Here is a 6000-nt window from a genome sequence, read left to right on the forward strand (position 1 = left end):
GGACGTAGAGTTTCGTGTGGAGGACCCATCTGGGGAGGGCACTGGGATCCACCCACTTATTTATTAGTCGTTTTTTCGTTCCACACACGTTGGAGCATGGCGGGCCCGCGTGTGCACTCGAGGTGAGCCATCTGTGATGCCTGCCTCACGGTAGTGAATCCGGCAAGTGACAATGACAGTAGAAGGTGACAGCTGCTGTGTGAGGGGCTCTGGGGTCACAGAGGGAGGCCCCGAGTCAGGCTGGATGGGAGTCAGGGAAGCACTCTTGGAGCCTGGATGAGGCACTCCGGAGCTGTGTCCTGAGAACTGGGTGAATTGGCCAGGGATAAAGGAAAGGTGGGCTCCGGGAGGGAGGACAGCCTGGGGGAAGGGCTGGGGGCCGACTGGGCAGTCCTAGTACCAGTCAGGGAGCTGCAAAGCCCCAGCGTAGCTGAGGCACAGAGGAGGGGGCCTGGGCAGCCAGGGATGGAATCCTAGAGGCTGGCAGGGTGGCCCCGGGCTTGGCCGTAGCCCACAAGTCAGCTGAGCATTTGCAGACTTCAGTGCTGTGTGCCAGCCAAGAGGACAGGCACAGCCGTGGAAGTCGCTGCCCCATCATCCGGTTCAGATGCTTGGGTCCAGGTGGGAAAACACAGGTGGTTAGTGCTGAGGTTTTAGGACGTGTATCCGTTTCCTGGGGCTTCGGAGCAAAGTACCATGAACTGGTTTAAAACAACAGACATTTATTCTCTGCAGCTCTGGAGGCTGGAAGTCTGAAATCTTCCCTCTGAAGGCTCAGGAGAAGGCTCGTCCTGCGTCTCCCAGCTCCTGGCGGCTGCTGGCCATCCTTGCTTACAGGCATCCCTCTAGTTTCTGCCTCTGTCTTCGCATGACTGGCTCTCTCCTCTCTGTGTCTCTGTGTCCAAATTTTTGTCTTCTTCTAGGCATACAAGCCATCAGATTCTGGTCCACCCGACCAGTATGCTCTCGTTTTACCTGGATGACATCTGCAAAGACCCGATTTCCAAGTAATAATAAGTAATAACAGGTAATGTTGCATCCACAGCCACTGGGGGATAGGACTTGAACTTATATTTGGGCGGGGGGGAGGGCGGGGAAACACAATCTCACCTACAACAGGAAGCTAAGGAAGCACGCTCCTCTGCTCTCCACCTGAGCTCTGAGTCACCAAAGTCATGTGGACAGAGTCAGAATTCCAGCTCTGTGGCTTGATGAACGTTGTCTCAGTTACGCTGCTTCATTGAGCTTCCTCTGGCCACCCCGGGAATCTGGCAGCTTCACCACGCAGTCCAAGCCGCCCTGCAGAGAAGGGGGCTGGAGAGGGCCACACATGTTGCTCTGATGGCACGTGGAGCGCAGAGTCAGGGAGGAAGATTGCCCGACAGTGCAGGTCCCAGGGGGATAGAGAGCAGAGGCAGGATATCCACGGAGAGGGTCCACGCAAAGGGACTGTGCACACTGGGACAGATTGAAGGGAATCAGAGAGTGGAGTGCAGAAGTGAACTTAGAAGGAAGTCTGCAGGGGGTCAGTGGGGTGGGAGCAGCCTCCACACATCCCCTCCCCCCGACCCTGGATTCCTAAATCATCAGAACGCCTTGGGCTGGATTAAAGGAGGCAGCCAGTCGTTTTGATCGGTAACCCGTCCAAAATAAAACAAACCCAACAGCCGCCTGGGAAACAGCTAGGCCCTTGACCACGCGCGCTTTTTTTTAATGGTTTCTGGTCTGCACTCCTGGCCTCCGCCCCGCGGGCCCAGCGTCCCAGAAGGAGGCCCACTCACTGAAGTAGCCTACGCGGCAATGTTTGGCTGTTTGCATTTCTTGACAAAGGAAATTTGTTGGGCTTAAGTTGCCAAGGGTTTGCATCTGGATCCTATGATGTTTGGCTTCGGGAGGGCTGTGCGCAGAACCGGCTCCGGGGCCTCCGCTGGCCTCCGTGTAATTAACTTAAGTGCTCCGAAGATGAAAGCTTATTGCCTGATCCCGGATTAGGGCATCGGCAGAGAAGGTAGGCAGCAGACTGGATGAGTTATCTCCCACTATTGAAGTTTCTAGAGATACCAGCGGTGGACAGTGGAAGTCAGGAAGTTTGGGTATGTTGGAATTTATTAAATTTGCAATTAAAAAGAAACCCCGCCCCCAAGTTCTGGATGCCAGCGCAAGGAGGTTAAGTGGAAACATAACTTTACATAATAAAGTGGTTAATCATATTCCACTTTAGAAACACTAATATCATAAATTGGCCTCATACTTTTGTGCTTCCAGCTTCGACAATAGAGCTGAGACCTTAATTTCCTGGTTTGGTATAACTTCTGGGGTTTTCCTCCCGTGCCTCGTCCACCTCCCCTCCTTCACCCCCTCAGCTGGAGTGGGGGAGATAACTTTGATCCTTGATGCTCTGGGGGCCTGGGGAGGTGGAACGGGGAGGGGGTGGGGATTCCTACAGGTGATTTTTAGGCCTGAATTCCACTGTGACAGCAATGATTTATTTTAACTACTAACTCAGGAAAGCAGGCGCCACCAGGATGAATACCTCCACTAGCCCCTAGCAGACTAATTTTACTGTTTATGAATCACTAATATGTTTAAGAACCAAAAGAAAAAAAAAGAAAAAAAAGAAAAGAAAGGGAGTACCATTTTAGATAACTAAAAATAAGACTTCCAGCCAAGACCCCATGGTGCCCAAACAGTCCTACATGGGAAAGATGACTTTGGATTACAAGATAGAGAACACATGGGGTCCAGATAGCTGCCCCCCACCTCTGCAGCGGGCAGAGGCTACTGGCAGATGAAACACTTTCATCTCTCCCAGGGAGATAAACTGGCTGGTCTGGATGGCCCTCTTTATTTACAAAAGAAAATTAAATCCGTTTTAACACTTGCACCGTTCATAGGAAACACATGTGGGCTGGTAATTGTTTTGAACTCAATTTCGAGCCGGCCACACCGCATTGGGCAGCTCTAGCGATTTCGCACTGGCTTGGGATGGCCGTGGAATTTGCACAGAGTTTCTTCCCAATTCCAGAGGATCTGTAAGGGAACATTCCTTGGCCGAGCTGGCGGAAGACTGCTGTTCAGTTTCCTGACTCCAGCAGGAAAGCACCTTCTCCTTATGGCCAGAGGGCTCCTCTCAGTGCCCCTCGCCCCAGTTCTTATCAGAGATTGGAACGGATCAAAGGGACTCAGAGCCCTGATTGAACCCAAAGGGCCTCCCTCCTGCCTGGGAGTTTTCACAGAAGGAGAAATAAAAGGTTGGGTGATTTTCCCAAGAGTGCCTGATAGGGCTTTACAGCTGCCAGGAGGTGTCACTCAGAATCCGGGTGTCACCCAGTTATCAGACTTCGCTTTGCAAGAGTCAATATGCAGGCAACCCCTTGAGGATCCTGTGGAAAGGAAGATTCTGATTCTGTAGGCCTGAGCTGGGGCCTGAGACTCTGCATTTCTACCACGCTCCCCAGTGATGCCAGTGTGGCCGTCCCCAGGGCCACGCTTGGGGTAGCAGACCTCTCCCAGGCATCAGCATCCCTGGAGGGTTTGTTAAGACACAGTTTGCTGATCCCACCCTCAGGGTTACTGATTCCACAGGTCGGGGGTGAGAGCTTGTTTCTGATAAGCTCCCAGGTGAGGCTGATGCTGCCAGGTTAGGGACCACACTTTGAAAATCACTGTCCAAAAAATGCCCTCTCTGGGGAAACGGAGACTCAGAACGATTTTCCCAAGGTCATGTTGCCCAAGGTGGCAGACCTGGAGCCCGTACCCTGGTCCAGTGCTCGTTCTTTCGTCCATGAAAAAAAGGAGCCTATCCTTGCAAGGGGACCCCTCACTGCCAAGGCACTAGCAACGAACCTGCTTGAGAACAGAGGACAGATTCGAAGCACCTGGGCTGCAGTTTCTCCCCTGCAGCAAGGCAGTCCCTTGCTCTGAAACACCCTTCTTCCTCTCCTTTTGAAGTCCTCATTTTCAAAGCTCAGTGTCGGAAACACCAGAGAAACACCAGAGAACAGGCCAGAGGAAGCAGGAACAGGTATTTCGTAAATGAATGAGTGAATAAATTACTTCCCAGTGGCATCCTCTCCTGCTGTGTGTCCTTGGACAGGTTACTTAAACTCTCTGAGGCTTATTTTCCCCATCTGTAAAATAAAGATGCTAATGTCTACCCCATAGGGTCAGTGCTTATAGCGGTAAAGCACCAGGCAAAGATGAGTGGTAAATGGTCACTTTTGGTTTTTTTGCCATTTTTATTATTTATTACTATTTTTGCCTTTGGGGGCGGAGCAATATTTTCGTCCTTACTGCCACTCTTTTGACTCAGGTTTTGCCTTTCAAGAAGTTCCCCATCGACATGCAAGTGTTCTTTGGGAAAGTTAATATCTTAAACTGTTGTTAAGAGACATGATGGTGACTCAGAGTGACGATGACTCATAATTATTCAGCGCTTTACGGTTGACCTGATAGTTTCCCCACAAGTTGAGTCATTTAATTCTCCCACAACTCCAGTGCAGGAAGTGCTATTAAGTTGAGGCTTGGGGAGGTTGAGGCACTTGCCCTCATTCCCACAGGCATTTTTTCCCACCTCACTGCCTCTCAGGGCAGCGACTGGGGAAGGCAGGGGGATGCACCTACCTGAGGATGGGGTCTGTTTTCCCAGGATCACATCTCGAGGGGTTGAGGTCACATATTCCCTTCCAGCTCAGAAAACAGCCCCTGCAGAAAATCACTCTCCATAATTCCAATATGTTTTCCGAGGAATGTTTATCCTGCAGATGCTTTTTGGGGTCAGATACACTTGGGGGCACCATGTGTGCTCTCCCACACCTGGGCCTTCAGAAGGTGCAGCAGCCCGTCAAAGCCCCCAGAGGCCCCTGGGTGAAGGAACCTCCTCACTTTGTCAGGGTGCAGCATCTTCTAGACCTCGTTCCTGTGGCCTTCTCTTTCCCCTGCACCACTGGGCATCATTGGGAATCGGCTCTGGCCTCGTCTCCACCCTTCAGCAGCCAGCATTTGCTCCATCTTTAATGCTTCTTTCACTCAGCCTTTAGGACTGCTGTTCTCTGCCTGGAATTCCCCATTTCCCCTGACCTCTCACTTCTTTCAAGTCTCTGCTCAGACACACTCTAACCAGAGGCCTTTCCTGACCACCTGATATGAAACAGTGAGCCCCACGCCTGTATCTATCACCCCCGCTGCTTTCTTTCTCTTCACAGAACTCAAGACCATCCTGCTGACACTGCTGTCTTTTTTTTTTTTTTTTTGGTGTCTGACTGCCTGGTAGAATACAAGCTTCGTGAGGGCAGGAACATTTCTGTTTTGTTCTCTACTGTTTCCCCAGTGACTAGAACAGTGCCTGGCCTATTGTGGGCATTCATAAACGTTTGTCGATGGAATGAATGACAGAAGGAAGAGAGGAAGCTGGATTAGCCGTGTGACTGCTGCTCGGCGTCTTCCCAGTTGTCGCCCTTGCCACAGGCATCTGGTACCGAGGTCCTCAGTGCTGGCTCCATCCAGGCCTGGGGTTGGCTCCTGGCATCCGGGATGTGTCGGGCATGAGCCCCACCCCCCAGGCAGAAGTGCAAGTCAGTGTGACAAGTGACGGCTGCTGGGTTTGAAAGGCAGGCGGCATATAACAGTGGACGCCCAGGAGTTCTGGAGTCAGGAGGACCTGAGTTCAAATCCTGCCTTAGCACTGATCGGCAATGCAGCCTTGTCAAGTTACTTAAATGTCTTGAGCCTCAGGACCCCATCGTTAAATGGCAGTTAACAGTGGCCACCTTGCATGCTTGTTGGGGGTGAGTGGCCATCAGGGATTAAGTGCCTGGTGTGTGGGCATGGATGCGTGGGGACTACAGAAGTGGCACAAAGAGGGTGGAGTCCCATTTTGCCATGGTTAGCAGGTGGCCAGGAGAGGCTTCTGAGAGGAGATGGGGCTTGGACTTGAGCTTACGGAGTCCCTAGGCAGATGAGGCAGAAGGCAGCGCTATAGTCAGAGCTCCAGTGCAGACA

This window comes from Delphinus delphis, chromosome 5, assembly GCF_949987515.2.
Source record: "Delphinus delphis chromosome 5, mDelDel1.2, whole genome shotgun sequence".
Taxonomy (NCBI): domain Eukaryota; kingdom Metazoa; phylum Chordata; class Mammalia; order Artiodactyla; family Delphinidae; genus Delphinus; species Delphinus delphis.